This window comes from Camelus dromedarius, chromosome Y (genome assembly GCF_036321535.1).
Source record: "Camelus dromedarius isolate mCamDro1 chromosome Y, mCamDro1.pat, whole genome shotgun sequence".
In the NCBI taxonomy this organism is placed as follows: domain Eukaryota; kingdom Metazoa; phylum Chordata; class Mammalia; order Artiodactyla; family Camelidae; genus Camelus; species Camelus dromedarius.
This window is the reverse complement of record NC_087473.1, coordinates 6,680,753-6,701,026: the sequence shown is the minus strand read 5'-3', so window position 1 is coordinate 6,701,026 and position 20,274 is coordinate 6,680,753. Positions and strand designations below refer to the sequence as shown.

Here is a 20,274-nt window from a genome sequence, read left to right as displayed (position 1 = left end):
CACCTTTGGCTGGGTGTCACAGGGACCCTCTGTGCCTGTTTAACTTAGTTCGATCAGTCAACTTTTACTCTGTACAGATCCAAGACTTGGAGTCTCCCCCACCATCCTACTGGCCTCTCAGTTGGAGAGGGGAGACTCAGTAAATGAGTGCCAGACCTTCTTTGCTGCTCCCTCACCATGGGAACTGTTCCAGTCTGTTTTGCCTTTTCTTCCTTCTTTATTCCTTTTCTCCTAGTAGATTTTTTGCATCTTTATCATCTGAAGAGGACAATCATCTTTCAGAGTTCTTCAGACTCTCTGGTTAGCTGAGTGAGTCTGTGGATGTGAGTCTTGGTGCATTTCTGGGAAAGGGCGAGCTATGAGCATCCTTTTACTCCACCATCTTGGCTTCCCCGCAATAAATACTCAGTTTATGGAGGGAGATTTACACAGCTTCGAAATAGATGGAGAAGATATTTCATGGAAATGACAAGAAAGTGCAGATTGCAATGCTCAAATCATACAAAATATGTTTTAAAACAAGGGCCACAATGAAAGTTTTATATGAGATTATATAAAGAAAAAGAGATCAATATAAAAATAGAGTATTACACTTATTAATTTATATATGGACCCAACACCATGGATCCTAAATATAAAAAGAAATATTAGTAGACATTAGGGAATTAATTCATTATAAACAATAATAGTAGATAAGCTTAACACATCAATATTTTGATGGACAGATCATCCAGAAAGAATATCTGTAAAGAAACTGAGGTCTTAATACCAATTTAGATTATTTCAACCTAACTGAGTTATTGGACACTGCATCAGAAAAGAAGAATACATAAATTTTTCAAGTGTGCACAGGATGTTATCTAAGGAATTAACCACATATTATGCCATCAAAAGCCTCAGAAACTTTAAGCAAATATAGATGACAGCAAGCATTATTCCATACACAAAAGCTTGAAACCATGCATCAACGCTAGAAAGAAGAACAGGAAAAGCACAAACATGAGATTAAACCACATCTTTTAAAAAAATAAAAAATGGTCAATGATGAAATCAAAGAGGTAATAAAATCATACATGGGGACAAACTACTATGAAAACGCAGCTTCATAAAATGTATGGAATGTAGCAAAGACAAATCTATGAGGGAAGTTTATAAGAAATCATGCCTTCTATAAGAAATAAGAAAAAACTCACACAAAGGACCAACTTTACCACACATAATAACTACTAATAATAACAAACAACCCCAAAGGAAGAAGAATGAGAAATTTTTAATTATTAGGTTGAAAATAAATAAAATAAAAATTAAAAAATACATAAAGATCATAAAAACAAGAGCATTATTTTTCTTAAAATATTAAAAAATTGATAATGCATTTAAACAGGCTTATCAAGATATACGGGGAGTGGACTGAAACAAAATAAAAATCAAAAATTAGAAATAAGTTCTGATATTACAGAAATAAAAAAAGGTTATGAAAGCAGTATGAGCAGTTACATTACAACCAACGGTATGACCTAAAAGAAATAGACAAATTTCTAGAAACTTACAGCCTGCCAACACTGAATAAAGAGAAAACTGAAAACTTCAAAACATCAATCGGTATAAGTTAAATTAAATCTATAATTTTAAAAAGAGCCCTTGAACAAAATGTCTGGATGCCTTTATTAAAACCTCTTTCCCACCAACAATTTCAAAAAAATGAAGGAGGAAGGAAAATTCCCAAAGATATTCTATGAGACCACCATTACCCTGATAAAAAATCCAGTCAAAGAAACAAAAAAAAAAAAATGAAAATGAAAAGCCAATATTCTTGATGAGTATACATTCAAAACTCCTAGATAAAACATCAACAAGTTAATCCAGCAATACATAGAAAGGATTATACACGATGATCTGTTGGATACCTTCCATAGTCACAAGGATGGTTCAACATACAGAAATAAATCATCATGATTCATATCTAATAAGGGAAAGACAAAATTCACAGGACAATATCAATACACACAGAAAAAGCATTTGACAAAATTCAACATCCATTCATGATCAGAAATCTCATGAATGTGAGTACAATGGGAACATCTCTCAACATACTAAAGGCCATTTATAACAACTTATAATACTCAGTGGAAAAAGCTGAAAGCCTTCTGGGTAAATTCAGGAACATGACAAGGATTCCTACTCTCACCACTTCTGTTTAATAGTAATAGAAGAAAGGAAAAGAAAAATAATTAATAGAAAGGCAAAATGGAAAAAAAGAAGCAAAATGTCACCAGTACTGATGAAATTACAATCAACATAGAGAGTTCTAAGGGCTTTACACAGACTATTATGAACAATAAATAATTTCAGCAAGGGAGCAGGGTAGAAGAAAAATGTAAAGAAGTCTCTTGCATTTATACACGTTAATTATGAGATACCATAAAATGGATGTTGAAAGTAATACTATTAAAAATCCCATTCCCCCAAATACTTTGGAATAAATGTAACCACATTTGTGAAAGTTCTACAGTCTGAATATTTTAGAACATTGGCAAAGTATTTAAAAATGATTCACAGAAATGTAAAGAGGTCATGTGTTCTTGGATTGAAAGAGTTAATATTGTTAACATTGTCGTACTACACAAAGAAACCTAAAGATTAAGTGCAATTCCTGTTACAATGCTGTAGTATTTTACACAAAACTAGAAAAATATAATTCTAAGTTTTACATGAAACCATTAAAAATTGAAAAAATGAACTTGGGATAAATCAAAATATCTGGAGGTATAACCTTCCCAGATACCTTACTATAATAGAAACCTACAGTAATAAAAACAGCATGGCATTGGCACACAGGTATAATCAATACAAACAGATAGAGAGCCTAGGAACAATTCCACAAACCTATGATCAATGAATCTATGATAAAAGAGGCAAGAGTACACAGTGGAGAAAAGACAGTCTCTTCAATAGATGGTGTTGGGAAAGCTGGACATCTACATGTAAAACAGTGAAATTAGAGCATTCCCTGACATCATATACAAAAATAAACTCCAACTGTATTAAGGACATAAATGGAAGACCTGATCCTATAAAACTGCTTGAAGGGAATATAGGTGATAATCTATTGGTTACATATCATAGGAATATTTTCTTATATCAGCCTCCTAAGGCAAAAGAAATAAAAGCAAAATAAGCAAGTAGGAACTAAACAAACTTCAAAACTTCTGCACAGCTATGGACATTATCAATGAAATGAAAATCTTGCCTGTGAAACTGGAGAACATATTTGCAAACAATGCAAGTGGCCAGGGCTTAATAGATTTAGGTTAATAGATGCAACATGGATTTAAATTACACAACCCAATGTGAAAAACAAAAACCCAATCAAAAAAAGCAGAGTACCTGAATTAATAGTTTTCCAAAGAAAACATTCAGATGAGTAACAGGCAAGCGATAAAACTGCTCAAAATTACTAATTATTAGGGAATTGCAAATCAAAAACACAATGAGGTATCACTTCACAGTGGTCAAATGGTGATTATCAAAAGGTCTACAAATACTAAGTGTGGGAGAAGATGTGGAGGAAACAAAGCTCTTGTATACTCCTGGTAGGAATGTAAATTGGCACTTCTAAGGAAAACAGTATTCAGATTACTTTAAAAACTTAAAAGGGAATTACCATATGACCCAGTAAAGCCTCTCCTAAGAAAAATCTGGGGAATATCCCTAAATTGAGAAGAACCAATGTTCACTAGAGCTCTGTTTATAATATGCAAGAGAGGGAAGCAATCCAAAGGTCCACAATAGACTATGGACTTAATAAAATATAATGTTTCTACAAATATGGAATGGAATATTACTCAGCGCTGAAAAAGTATAAAAGATTCCTATTTCAAAATCACGAATTGGCCTAGTAAATATTATGCTTATTGAAGTAACTTAGATAAAGACAAAAGGTTATAGTATAATTTATAAGTTGAATCTTAATAATAACAGATATTTGGGTACAATTATCAATAGGTATCAATTGATAGATGACAGAAAAATAGATAGAAAGATAGATAGATATATACATAGAAAGATAGATAAATAGATAGAGAAAACGAAGGAGAAATAGAGACTCAGAAAGATAGATTGACCGATTGAGAGACTAGATTGAAAAGACTGAAGCAGACTCAAAGTTATGGGAAAATGCTTATGTTTACCAAAGGAGAAGGGAAAGTCATTTTAATGGTAGGACATTGACAGATACAAAGTAATACACATAAATGAGATAAGCAACAAGGATAATTTGTAGAGATCAGGGAATTATACAAAATAATTTATAATAATTGTATGTTACAATTATTTGTAATAAATTGTAACAATTTATAATGCAATATAATCTACAAAGTGGTTGGATTCTCCATGCTGTAAATCTGAAATAACACAATATAGTACATCTACTTTACTTCATTTAAAATAAAATATCTCATGAATAATTTAGTCTTTTTCCTCTGATAGCATCTTACTTTAATGTTGTTTTATTTTTACACATTACCTTTTCTGATTACTGTCTCAAATTATTTGTTTTACTGTTGTGAGTATGTTACCAGATTGATATATCAATATTTATTGCCCCTGATTTCCTGTTTTTCTCTCTTTAATTCATATAGTATAGTAGCATTTTAAAACATACCCAAATAAACATTTGCAGCTTTCTCATGGTCTCTACTTTGAATTTTGGTCAATGTTTTGCATATTTTTGTCATTTTATTTTTCTTAGAAGAGCTCTTTTCTACATCTCTTGTAAGATGTCTCGGTTTAGTTTTTCATCTCATTCAGGATTTGTTTGTCTGGTAAATTCTTTATTTTCACTTTGTATCTAAGTGATAACTGTGCAAGGTAGAGTATACTTGGCTGAAAGATTTCATATGTCAGTAGTTAGAAAATATCATTTTATTTACCCTTGGCCTATGCTGATGAATCTGCAGATAGCCTAATGGGGTTCCTTTGTAGATTATCATAATTTTTTTGGCTGCCTTTAAAATTTTACTCTGTCATTGACTTGCCAAATTGCATATGACGTAATTGAAGGAGGTCACTTTGCCTTAAAGTTATTGGTGTTTTGTTGGCTCACGGACTTGTGTATCAGTTCCTTACCCAGGTTAGCGTAGTTATGGACTATTACTTCGTTAAATGAACAATCAGCTACCTTCTACATTACTTCTCCCTCCAGGATTTCACTCTACTGAGCACTTCCTGAAGAAGTCTGATGGCTATTGTAGAATATCCTCACTTTTTTATATCTTGTATCTCTGACCTTTCCTCTCATTTCTAGTTTTCTATTGGTGAGTTTGCTAATCTCTCTTCCACAAAGACAGTCTACTTCCAATGCTTTCTATTGCATTGGTCATCTCATCTATTAAGTTCTTCTGGTCCTCCAATAATATTTGGTTATTTTGTACTTTCAATCTCTTTGGTAATGTATTTCTTATCGTCATTTAATTTATTCCTTAGTTCACTAAACTGTTTTCTGAGTTTTGTTTTATGTATTGAGTTTCTGTATGACACCTATTTTGAATTCTCTATTAGTCATATGACAATATTCCATGGCTTTAAGGTTGTTTCCTTCAGGGTTGACATTGTGTGTGTGTGTGTGTTTGTGTGTGTCTGTGTGTGTGCGTGCCATATAATGTTACTGTGATTGTTCATGATCTTTTAAATTATTGCTCTGATGACACTAAATAACAGATTGGGAGTTGGAGTCCTTGCTTTTGTTTTCTGGTATTTAGAAATATTGCACAATTTTGGTTTTACTTACCTGAGCTACCTCTGATAATATTTCTAAATGGCACTATCCAGTAACTACTGTCTGGATAGAAGATGTGCTTTCATTGTCACTTCTTAGACTTCTCTGGTAGTTAATGCCACTATTGTCACTGAGATTGGGAAAGCTTCCTTTTATCTGATATCCCTTAGACTCAGTGTACACCTTGAGGAAAGGTGTAAAGGCAGGTGGGTAGTTGGAATAAGGCAAGTGCCTTTGCCATGTCCAGTGTTGCAAGGTATCTTGTCTCCACCACTGTGAATGGGGAGTAGGGGCAGTGTCATGAATGTCTGAGTGTCTGAAGGATGGAATTTCTGTCTCCATTGTGGCTCCCTCCTAGTTATGTGTGACCACGTGTACTGGTGCAGTTGGAGGCCAAAGCTGTGTGAACCACTGAAGCCCTTTTTCTACTGGGTTCTCTGAACCTGTGGGCTAAGATACCCTAGTCAATTGGCCTTGGTTTCAGGCACCAAATCTGCTTTTCCCTCAATTCAGCCTCCTTCATGTGTTTTAGTCCACTACACTTCAGCTGTACACATGTGTTCTGGAGTATTGTTTTGTGTTATAGTTAGTATTGTTGAGGTGTGAATGGTTTACTGACTGTAAATTTAAGGGGTGGGACAAAAATTGTTTAACCTTATGTCACTTTTTTAAAGTATATAATTTTTCATTTAAAAGCTTAAATTCTACTAAGGACATTATAAGAAATGTAAAGAAAGTGAACAAATCACCTCCCTTAATATCATAGAACTACAAAATATTTTCAGTTTTTCCTAGGTTCTTTCTTAAATGTTTTTCCCACATACATGCACATTTTCCTATAATATATGCCTATAAAGTCTTTAAAATCATTTAAATTATTAAAATATTTCACTGTGCTCTAAATATAGCCCTGTTGTTTCTCTAAATTATAGGTAGTAGCTTGCATAATTCTATCTTCTCCATCCTTCTTCCCTGTTCCCACAGGAAACCACAACTTGGTACACTACACATATATATGTGAGACTGTTTCTGTTTTGATTTTTTAAGATTATTTCTCTTATATCTTTAGTTTCCTCATGTAAGTGATACCATAGATTGTTTTTTCTGTGTATTACTTATTTTCCTATTTAGAAAATCCTCTGGGTCCAGTCACACTGTAAAAATGGCAGAATATGTTTTTATACATATGAGTGAATAATATTATATATATCTCACATCTTCTTCAGCCAATCATCTGTTGATGGGCAGTTGAGTTGTGCTTCTATCTTTGGCTATTATAAATGATGATGTTAAAAACATTGGTGGTTATATATCATTTAAAGTTATTATTTTCATTTTTTTCAAATTTATAAATAAACCTGGAACTGCTGCAACATATAATACTTCTATTTCTACTTTTCTGAACACTGTCCACAATTTTATAATATTGGATGCATCAATTTATATTTCCACCAACAGTGTACCTGGGTTCTTTTTTCTCGAAATTGTTATAAATTTTTGTCATTTGTAGGCTTTGTGTTAATAGCCATTTTGGTTGCTGTGAGATTATATTTCATTCTGGTTTTCATTTATGTTTTCCTAATGAATAGCAATGTTATGTATGTTTTAATGTGCATGAAAATTATACACATGTCTGTATTTGAAAAGTTTCCATGAAGATCCTTCAACTATTTTTAAGTTGGGGTCTTTGTTTTTTAAATATTAGTCTAATATGCAATATATATATTATGGATATTAACACCTTGTTGGTCTCATTGTCTGAAATTTTCCTTGTATTATGTGTGTTGTCATATGTCTTGTTGAAGGTTTCCTTTCCTCTGGAAAAAGTTTTGCACTTCACATTTATACATTAAGCAGAATCCCTGTATCACATAGTACATTTATTTCTTCCTCACTAAACTATAAACTGTTACTCTTAGTTATTATTTTTCTTTCATTAGGAGACACATGAAAAATAAATATTGCTGTGATTTACCTCAAAGTCAGTTCTACTCATGTTCTTGGTCAGAAATTCTGTAGTTTCATCTTTTATGTTTAAGTATTTAATCCATTTGTATCTTAGTTTGTATACTATGGAAGGAAGTATTCTTACATCTTCCTTCTACATGTACTGTCCAGTTTTCCCAGAACTACTTGTTGAAGAGACTGCCTTTTTTCCATTGTATACTTTGCCTCCTTCATTGTAGACTAATTGACCATATGTGTATGGGTATATTTTAGGACTCTCTATTTTGATCCATTGATCTATGTGTCTCTTTTAGTGCCATATTTTGATGTTTTGATTACTGTAACTTTGTAGTTTGTTCTAAAGTCAGGGAGGATAATGTTCATAGCTTTGTTCATTTTTGAAAGAATATTTCAGAAAATTTGGGTCTTACATATATTTGTATAAATTTTATTATTTGTCTTCTTGTTTGGTGAAGAACCTTATGGATTCGGTGAGACTACAAATTTACTAAAAGAAAAAAACAGGGAAATTTTAAAATGTGGAGGATAAATCATACAATATTAAACAACCAATTGATTGCTGTATAAATCAAAGAAAAAATATATAAAGAAAAATGACAACAAAAACAAAGTTCATGGGGTATAGCAAAAGCAGTATTAATAGGGATGTTTATAGCAAAATAATCCCACTTATGCAAATAAGAAATATCTCTGTCTTATAACATATTCTTACAACCAAAAGATGTAACAAAACAATAAAAAAAAACTAGTTAGTAGAAGAAAAGACACCTGAAAGTTCAGAACATAAATAAATAAAGATTAAAAATAGAAATATTTAATCAATCTAAATAATGGTTTTTGAAAGATAAATAAAATTCATAAGCGGTAGAAAAACTCATGAGCAAAAAAGAGAATACTCATAAAAAAAGGAGAAGTTATAGCTTATATCACACAAATACAAAGAATTATAAGAGGATACAACAAATTATGTGCCAATAAAATGGAAACAATTGAAGAAATGGATAAATTCTTAGAAAGACATAATCTCCAGGATGGAATGTGAAATAGAAAATATGAACCCATTATCACTAATGAAACTGAATAAGTTAAACAAAATCACCCAAGAAACAAAATTCCAGGTCTAGACAGCTTCACAGTTGACTTCTGCCAAACAATTAGAGAAGAGCTATCACCTGTACTTCTCAGGGTATTCCAAAACTTTGCAAACAATGGAAGGCTTCATACCCCAACTTCCATATCACAATACTACTAAAGCTGGAACAAATACCTCAAAAAAATAGAGGTTAAACATTACTTATAAGCATAGATGCAAAAATCAAAAATCTTCACTAAAATGCTAGCAAGCCAAACAATACATTAAAAGGATTATACAATATGATTAAGTCTATTTTATTCCAGGGATGCCAAAGTGATTCAATACCTACATATTAATCAATAAGATACAACACACTAACAAACTGAAGAATAAAAATTATATTGTCACATCAATAGAGACATAAAATGTGACAAAATCAGTATCTATTTATGATTATATTTCCCCTCAAAGTGGGCATGAGGAATCATGCCTTAACACAGTTAAGGTCATATGTGACAAAAAATCAGCTAACATTACACTCACTGATTAAAAGCTGGAAGCATCTCCTGTAACAGCTGCAAGAAGACAAGAATGCTCTCTCTTACCACTTTTATTCAATATACTATTGGAAATTCCAGCCACACCTATCCAAAATAAAAGTACATAAAATAGAGCTACTTAAGAAAATGAGTAAAAGTATCTGTTTGCAGAGGAAATACTTTAAACAAAATTCCTAAAGATGGCATGACAAAACTACTAGGGCTTATCAAAGCATTTGGTATAATTTCAGAATGAAAAATTAAGATACAGAAATCTTGCATTTCCACACACTAACAAGCTAACAGATACAGTAAGTGAGGGAACTGTCTCATTTACAGGTGCATTACAAAAAAATAAAATATCTAGGAATGTATCCAACCAAGGTGGTAAAAGACCTGTACTCAGAAAACTATAAAATATTTAGAAAAGTTATTGAAGATGATGCAAATAGATGAAAGAATATACTGTGTTAATCAATTAAGGCAAAATTATTGTTTAAATGACAGTACTAACAAAGAAAATACACAAATTAAACTCAGTGCCTCTCAAAATACCAAGGGCATTTTCAAAAACTAACAATAAAAAATTATAAAATTTACATGTAATCGCAAAAGAGTTGAAATCAATAAAAAGGAAAAAAAGAAAAAAGTGAAAGCAAACAAACAAAAAAAACTACTTTGAGAAAGAACAAAATGGATGTATCACTGTCCCTGATTTTAAAGTATAATACAAAGCTATGGTAATAAAAAAAAAATATGGTACTGGCACAGAACAAACAGAGTAATGGAACACAACAGAATGGCTAAAAATGAAATCAGACAATATGGTTATGTAGCCCACTACAAAAAGTGAATATACAGTGGGAGAAAGATAAACAACAGGCACATGAAAACTTGAAACATCACTAACCATCAGAAAAATGCTAGTCCAAAACACAATGAGATTTTATGTCAGTGCTGTCAAAATGATTATTTTCAAAAATATACAAATATAAGTGTTGTTGAGGATGTAAGAAAAACAACCCTGATGCACTGCTGTACTGAATGCAAACTTCTGTTGCCACTGTGGAAAAGAGTATAGAGATTTATCTAAAAATTAAAAATGAAACGTGATCCAACAATTTCATATTTGGATGCTTATTCCAAGAGATAAAAACTCTAATCAGAAAAGATAAATTCAAACCTGTATTCACTGCAGCATTATTTACAATAGCCAGGAAATAGAAGCAAATTAATTGCCCATAAGTAGATGATGGATAAAGAAGATGTGCATTTATAGTATATATATCTACCAATCTATTAACTACAGATTTATCTATATTTATAGATATATATACAGATAGATAGATAGATAGATAGATAGATAGATAGATAGATAGATAGATAGATAGATACAAGCACACACACACATAAAAGTACAATGGTTTATTACTCAGCTATAAAAAGAATAGGTTCTTGTCATTTGTAACAAATGGGTAGACTAAGAGGGTAATATGCTAAGTGAAATAAGTCAGACAGAGAAAGACAAATGTTAATGATTTTACTCATATTTGGAATTTAAAACAAATGAAAATAACAAAACAGAAAAGGAGTTATACATATAGAAACAGGTTGTTCACAAGAAGGAGGGAAATGGGGTGAGGAAAAAGAAATTGTTGAGGAAACTTAAAGGAGAAAATTTTCCAGTTGCTAATTAAATTAGTCATGGACAAGAAATGTACTGTATGGGGAATAGTCAATAACTATGAAATATATTTAAATAGCAACATATCATAACTAGATTTATTCTGCTGATCAGTTTAAAATGTATTAAAGATAGAAAAGAGTATGTTGTGTAAGAGAAAGTAACATCGTGTTATAGACTAAAGTACACTTCAAAAACAAACAAACATAATTATAGAAAAAAATCAGATTTTTAGTTAACAGAGGCAGGGATTTGGAAAGGAGAATTAGATTAATGCACTCAAAAGGTACAAGCCTCCAGCCGTAAAATAAACGTGTTATAGGGAGGCCACATAGTAACATGATAAATACAATTAGTACTGATTTATGATATATATGAAAGTTGTTAAGGGAGTAGACCATAAGTTTTCTCATCACAACAAAAAAACCAAATTGTATTTCTTTAATATTGTATCTAAATTACATAATGAATTCTCCCTAAAGTTGCTGTGATACTTAATTCATGATACATGTAAATCAAATCACTATACTGTGCACCTAAATAACAGAATTTTTAATGCCAATTATATCTCATTAAAAGTGGAAGGAAAAATGGAAAGTTAATGATCATTTTTTCCATGTTATTTCTCATGATTGTTTTTGCAGCAAGTAACCTTGAGTCATGTTATATTTATCCTAGGTAAATATACTAATAAATAAGTGATTCTAATAAATAATACATAAAGATACTAATAAAATTAGTGTTTTCCCATGCCTTAAACTTTCTTCATGATAACAGCCCACTGCTTCTGTAGGCATCAAAATTTCACTCTGTGTATTCATCTGAGATTAGGGAATGGATACAAAAGTTAACCCTGGCTTCTTTTGCTGTGAGTGATAAATTTCACTGTCTCTGAACGAGGTTCTCATCTCCCCAACAGCATCTACAAGAAAGGAACGTGCTCGGTTGCTAAAAATCTCAGCATGGTAAAATCTCAGAACTCCTACACATTTTAACTGTTTGGCAATGGGTATGTAATACTGACAAAGTCTTGATTTTGGATGACAATGTGCTGTTATCTCATGGTTGCATTAGGGGATGTGAGGATAATCCCTGAGATCCACAACAAATATTCTTGCTCAAGTGCTGGGCAAAGAAGTGGAATGCTTCTGCATTACTAGGACTGAGGACTGCTTTCAAAATTATGACTATGCTCACTCTACTCCAGGTAGTCCAAGGAAATAAAGGTTATTGCAATTTATAGCTGAACGGGAATAAGTCAGTTGTTCAGTCTCTATAAATTATTCAAGGTGTATTCAAAGACAAAATAAGTTGTTTAAACAATGAGAATTAAAAGAGAAATAAATCATAGACATAAGCTTAAGTTAAAAAGGAGACACAGTCCTTTGTTGGGCTCTGGGGACTGGAGAAATGTTATGCATCAGTCAACTTCAAAGATTCAGTGGCTTGGCTTTAGCATCAACTCGGGATTCAGGAACAGGTAACAATTAGTATACTGGGAGAAATATAATCTACCTCTCCATGAAATGAAGAAAATCTGGTGTCTCAATGAAACTCTTAATTCACAGAGATCCTGCAAGTTGCAGAATCATAATTCACTGATGACTAAACAAAGACAATCTTAGTGCTAAACAATCCATCTTGACACAATCACACACACAGTGGTACAAAATTTTGTAGTATTTAGTGGGAAGAATTCAGTGCGCAGAGCTCAGAGAATAGTTTTCAAAGCACCAGCCATAGTTTGTAATTTTGCCAATAGTCTAGCTTTCCCAGGTTGAAAAATACAGATGGACAAACAAACAATACTCTCCTTTAGGATTTCTAATTTTGAAAGTAAACTGTAGCTTTTGACTTATCTGTATAGAACCTTGTTAAGATGATCACGGTAAGAAACACTGTCTGATAAGAGAGCTGGAAACTAGCTGCTGAAGCAGCCCATCTGAACCCCAGATTGCTAATATTAATAACAACATAGCCACCATCAGAATTGAGCTGGCAAACTTAAAACCTTCATGTTTCTGTTGTAGGAAAAACCACTGCTGTCCAGACACAGTTCTCCTGCTGCAAGTGGTCTCTTTTCTTCTCTTGGTACAGTTCATATTGGTGGGATGTGGCTAGAGCTTACCTTGGTCCATTTGCCCATTCTCCAGATTATCAAAGGCTTTCTTCACAACTGGTGACACATTTTTAGGACTCAATATTGCCATTCCAGTCTTATTAGCTGACACTGGCTGTATGAATGTGAGCAGAAGCCTTAGGCTTCCTGAACTTGCCTACAATTTTTCCAGCATTTCAGGGCATTTCACATTCAGAAAACACTTCACATTTTATTTTAAATTAATGGGAAATGCTCAAAGTCTTCCATGAATATTTTATATTTCCTACTATCTGCAGAAATTTGGTATTCTTGCATTTGGAAAAATTTTTAATTCTATCACCCTAAACTCCTTCTAGTACACACATTTTAGATTTCAATTTGGTTACTGAATACGACCACCCCAATAAGGGTCAAGTACCAGTTAGATACTTCCTGTGTGAAAGTTAGAAGGGGCACAATTTATATGGGATGTACAAACCTACTTTAAATATTTGTGTTGTCCCTTCCTGACAAAGCTCTGATTCTAAGAAGTAAATTAATTGGAAGACAATATGTTCATTTGTATGGGGATGAGAGTCAGTTATTTGGTGGTGGGTGGGTGAGGAAGAGACAGGAAAATATCCAGCTAATGAGAATGGAATGCTTTAGGCCTCTGGAGGCATGAATTAAGAAGAAAATATTACTTTGTCTCCTGTACCTACCTCAAATTACTGTCTTGAGTGACTAGTCTTTGGGCTATGAAAAGAGCTAGTTTGTGGTGAAGACTAAGACCATAATGAAATAGTTTGAAAACCACGAGAGATTTGTTGTTTCAGAAAGTAGATTTTGCTTAAAGTCAACATGTATTTTTCATTCAGTAAATACTAAAATGCATCCTGTGGCATGTGTTGTGCTTAATGTGCTGGTACCCAAGTTAGACAAGGAAATGTATATAGACAGAAAATATCTGGAGGAGGTGGTTTCTGTGCTGAGACTGGGAAAGCCTAAGTAGGTAAAAGGAGGACATCCTAAGTCTAAGGATGAGCTGGAGCAAAAGATATGAGTTTGGAGTTAACATGGTTGACAAGCACTTGCAGGGATGTATCTCCAGATACAGTGAAACATAAAGATATGCCAAGGTAGTCAGATGCCTGATCTATAAAAACTGACTAAACTATGTTGAGTTTGCGGGCTTAGAGTTGGAAAGGCATTAAGTGCCATTCTGAGGACTTAAGCTTGTCTTTGGCTGCAACATAAAAGCAAAATATACTATTCACCAGAAAATATAGTGTAGACTCTTGAGGGGAGGAAATGAAAGCACCAATTGGAATGCTTTGAGAACAGCACAAAGAAGACCATAGATAAAACTACTTCTGAAATTCTACCACATGCTGAATGTGCCATCTGCGACTATATCATGTGAGTTTTATGATTCCAGGGATGACATAATAGAGACCATAATACCTGGGCTGGTTCCTGCATTTATCTCCTGTTCCAACCTATACTAACAACACTTTTGATCCTTTCCAGGATGAACCAGAAGCAACTTAGTATTTTTCCCTCTCTACATGTTTTAGTCCTTTCCCAAATTCTACCATTTTCTGTTCTTCCTTAGAAGAAAGTATTCAAATTTACTCCCATATTGTTCCCTCAAATGATCACATCAATTAAATATAATTTTTTTCTTTAAATGGTAACTTATTTCCCATTTTACCCTTAGTGTATTTTTTAAAAAATAAGGAAAAATCAGGTAAAAATGTATGTTTATTGTTCAAATAATAAAATTGCAGATATTTGTCGACATTTCCCAACATTAATTTTAATCTTTGTTATCGTGCATAATCTGGTAGTTCTCTGGCAGATCAGTTGTAATTAGGATGACGTTCATAAACTGCAGTTGGCTGATGAGTTGGCCCTGAAACAGAGTTAGCTGATGTATCAGCTATCACGGGCACTTGAAACCATTGTTTGCACTCTGCTTGAAGTTAAGAAAAGCACCTTAATTGGCCAATATGTTGTGATATCTATTTGGAAAAACAGAAGGATCTACCATCAGTCCAAGATAATTGCTCTGTATGGGAGGTAAGATGCTGTACTGAAAAGAAGTGGTTGTAGTTGTAATGAAATTCACAACACTGCCATTTGCTTCAGTGTAGCTGCTTTGTGAGTGCACGTGGAATATGGTCAGCTGATTTAAAATAGCACGTTGATCCACTGCAATTTGTTTTGGTGGTCTAACTGACATTGATGATGCAGGAGGAAAATCACCTCTCATCGGAATAATTGTATCACCAATTATGTGGCTAGTAGCGGGCTTTCTTTTTAGAAGCATGTTTAAATTTAGAGAAGGTAAAAATGCACTTTCTCCTCTAGTGTCAGACAGAAAACCAGAATTATGATTATCCAAATTACCCTCTGCTTTAAAGTGCTTCTTGTTGAAATCATGAGCCAATGAAGATACCAGAGAAGCATTTTTAATCCCAACTCTTCTTTTGTTTTTTCACTAAAAGCTGGGGACAGCCTCTTTTAAAATTTGGATTATGATAGAACTGCAGCTACAAACAAAAGAGAAATATTTTAGTATTAGTTTAAACCAAACTACAAGACTACAATAAGCCTAATCTATAAAACCTCAGATTTCATGCTTACTATACTAAGATAATATCATCAAAATATGAACATTGCTGACTATATTTTAAAATTATTTATTTGGAAAATACACATTTAAATAGTATAGTCATCAAATTAAAAACTTTAGCATTTGCAGTAATGGTGAATGCCCCTTTTTAAAAGCAGCTTTAACACCTATATTCAGATTTCTGTTAAGATTCATAGTTGCTAGCAAAGTTTCTCATAACCTTGAATACTTATCACAGTCCTAATTTTTTGGAAAAAATTAAGAATTTTAGCTTTAGTAGTTTTATACAATTTTCAAAATCTAGCTTTACATTTATATTATCATAGATAGATGTACAAAAAAATTTATATATAAGTTATCAAGTGGTGACTAAAATTTCTGAATACCTTATTTAAAACAGAGACTTCTTTTTCTTCTGCCAGAAATTCAGCTAGACAAGCAGATCTTGGAAAATTCTGCCGCACTTACTGAAACCATAAAGGTTAAGCTCTCTAACTACACTTTTCATACATCCAGTTTCAAATATTCTGAAAGGGGACTTTCTTTCCAAAAATTCCTTCTTAAAGACATCTTCATCAATCACTATGGAACTTCCATTATCATCCCACTAGATGGATTGAAATTGGTCACTCCCAACCATTTTCCAGAGATTTCTTGGAAATTTCAGAGAACGAAAATCATTATCTTCATCTGGTTCAGAGACACAATGTGTGTATAACAGTCTTTTTCTACAAGGATTCTTTACACAAAGTCTGAAAAGCATTTTCTTCAATCATAGACCTCAAGTCCAAGTCCCCAGAGAATGTTTGATCACACAATAGAGATCTACTGGACTTTTCTGAACCAGTTGGTCCATCTTTAGGAGACACATCTTGAATTTCTGAAAAAACATGTGCCATCTCAAATAACTTTTTTTACAGCTCCTTTTCTAATCTGCATGATTTTGAGCACTGCAACTTCAAATGCTGCTTTAGCAAGCCTGCACTCATAAACTGCTAGGCCATCACAGTTGTTCTCAACCTGAGTAGCTGTGACAACACAAATGACTGGTATCCCAGCATCCCAAATGTAACATTCAGGCTGTGTTTATTTCTCATACATCCAGTTAAAATGAAGCCAATAGGATGTTTATTTTTACAGTGTGATCTGCAAATTTTATTCCCACAAAATCTTTTTAAATATATTAAATTTGGGGTCTATGAATAAAACCAATCTCCTTCCTTTTGTACAAAAATTTATACCAGATTGGTGAACAGAGTATAAATATTGCACTAAATAAATAAACTAATTTTAAAGTTTTGGAATTTAAATTGAAATTTGTGTGAAACCTGTACAAAAAAAGTTATAATTATTTCATTATCATTTGTAAATAAAATGAAACATAATTTGATTTGGATATGGAAGTAGTTATTTATCTGTGTGCTTTACATTAAGAAGCTCTATATTCAAAAAATGAGTAGAATAAGTATCAGTTTAATTTGTATGCTTATAAATAAATGGTAAATATTTTTGAAATAAAATTAGATTAAAATAATCAATCAAATTTAAGAAATGCCAAAGGGGGTAATTTTTTTTTAAATTGTAATTCAGCAGTATAAGTAAAACAAATGTAATTTAATATTCTAGTTCAAAATTACAAAAGAGAAGATCTTATTGTATACTTACAAATGTTTATTTTTGCCATTATTTCATTCGGAGGTTTTTCAGTCCCTACAAGGAATAAATTTTCTTGTCATCTTTATAATCCACACTCTTGTGGGTCCTGTTAAGTTTTCCAAAATGATGTTGATAAATAAACTCATACACAAGATAATGGGTTCCATACCCAGTGCCTCCATTAAGCGGCAAACAAACAAACAAACAAATAACAGTAAATATGGTTTGTTGTGGAAAAGACCAGCTACGTACATTTTAGGAAGCAATTTGTTTCTCAGTCCTGAAACAGTTGATATTGTTAGTATAATATGGCATTTTAAGGCAAGTCTTTTGTACTCTAATTTTAAATAATTGCTATGTTCTCTATCAGTAAACTGTAGTAAATCCAGTTCTACCAAAACTTATATTATTTATTTAGAAATAAATTCCATTAAACATAAGCCAAAATCAATATGAGACATAAAATTTTTAAATAAATAAATCTACACTCAATCTACCATGTAATATTTTCCTTCAGTATATGTATATTCCCTTCTAAATAAATATTAGAAACCTGAATTCATGGCATATTATAAGTATTATAAAGTATAGTTAAGTGGGAATTATTCCTGATTCATAAATATTATTTCACATATGCAAATCAATAAATGTGATACCATCCCTTGAAAAACAAAGAATACAAAAATAATAATCTTAATACTTGTAGAAAAATTATTGACAGAACTTAACTTAAAATTTTTTTGAAAAATTTCTTAACAAATTCGCTCTAGGTAGAATGTAACTAAACATAATAAAAGCCATATATGAAAAAACCATGAATAACATCAAGCTCAATGTTAACATACAGGAACATTTTCCTCTGGACCAGTAATAAGAAAAAGTAGCTCATTCTCACAAGTCCTAATTTACACTACTGGAGGTCCTAGACTGAACAACTTGTCAAGAAAATCACATAAAAGGCCCCAACTTGTAAAAAGGCAGTAAAACTTTACAGATGACATAATTTCACATAGATAGAAAAATCCATAGACTCCTCAAGTGACTGTTAGAAATAATGAGCAAATGTATAAAACCTGCAGAATACAAAATCAATATACAAAAATCAGTTGCACATCTATATACTAACAACACATTATCAGAAAGAGAAATTAGGAAAACAATTGTGTGTACGATTATATCAAAAAGAATAAAATAGGAATAAATTTAATAAGTGAAATAAAAGAGCTAAACATATATCTATTAGTAACAGGTGCAAGAAATATAAGTAAACAACATAAATAGAAAGATATTCTGTGCTCATGGATTGTATGCAATGTGAGGAAATATCCTAACCTATCTTTTACATTATCAAAATTCCCTGCACTACTTATTGAGGAGAATGCCTTTTCATCATTTTATACTTTTGCTTCATTTTTCATGGGTTAATTGATCATATTTGTTAGGGATTATATCTGCTTACTCTATTCTCTTCTATTCAGTGGTGTCTGTTTTTGAGCCTGTATTATGTTGTTTTAATTACTAAAGCATTGTAGTACAGTTTAAGTTCAGAGAATCTTACACTATCAGACTTAATAATTTTTTCATAATTATATTGTCAACTCATGATGTTTGTGGTTACATATAAATTTTGAAATTATTTGTTCTTTTTACTTGAAAATTATAATGGGTATTTTGATATGAATCACACTAAATTTACATTGTTTTGGGTAGTATGGTTGTTTTAAATATATTGCATCACATCATTAACATAAGAGATCTTTTCATTCTTTGGATCAGTTTTAATTTCCTTCATCATAGTTTTGTATTCTTTAATGTATAAGTTTTCACCTTATTTGTTAACTTCATTTCTAGGTATTCTTTACATATATATATAATTATATACATAAAATTTTAAACACATTTCCTGCACAAATACAACATTCAGAAGGGAGTGGCAAGACATATTCAAAGTCCTGAATGAAAGGAAACTGTAATTTAAGATAGTTTATCAAGCAAGGAGATGCCTTGGAATAGAAGGAGAGATAAATATATTCCGTACAAGCAAATACTAAAAGAACATAACAACAGAAAGAAAATAATGAAAGATCTACCCTAAATACTAAAGACACAGGATCCAATATAAAGGAGAAAGGCATATTTAGAAAGGCAGTAGCTAAAATGACTTACAACAGAATAAACATGACGTTGTAAAACAGGACATCAAAATATTTAAGTTCAGAGAGGAAAACAGGACAATACAGGGTATTTTCTTCTTCTTTCTGTTCTCTGTAGAATGGGTTAGAGTTTGTATTACTATCAGTTAAAATAAACAGATATAGTAATGGGTCCATATGCATACAAAAATGGTAACCATAATTCAAAACCTTACAATGAACTCACAAAACCAAAAAGAAACCAAGATTATAAAAGAAAATAATCAAGCCACACAAAGAAAAAGAAATGAACAAAAAGGAAATACAAAATCAACTGGAAAATGAAGTTCAAATTGGAAATAAACACCCGTCTATCAATAATTATCAAAAATGTTAATAGAATAAGTGATTCAGTGAAAAGATATATATTGTTAGATGGGATAATATAACAAGACCCTATATTATGAAGAATACAATAGACCCACTTTAGGGAGAGGAACACACATCAATTGAAAGTAAGAGGATGGAAAATTATATTCCATGCAAATGGACATGACAAGTAAACAGGACTAGCAGTACTGATTTCTCACAAAATACACTTTAAAATAAAGGCCATAGAGAAAGATAAACAAGGACATGCTATAATGCTTAAGTGATCAGTAAAATATTATTGTATTATACTCTTTAAGATATATGCACTCAATATTGGAGCACCTAAATACATAA

General features: G+C 32.0%; 1 pseudogene; it reads right to left on the bottom strand.

Moving 5' to 3' along the window:
* Positions 1–15,121: 15,121 nt before the first annotated feature.
* Positions 15,122–16,659, bottom strand: LOC135320340 (heat shock transcription factor, Y-linked-like; annotated as a pseudogene).
* Between the last annotated feature and the right edge of the window lie 3,615 nt (positions 16,660–20,274).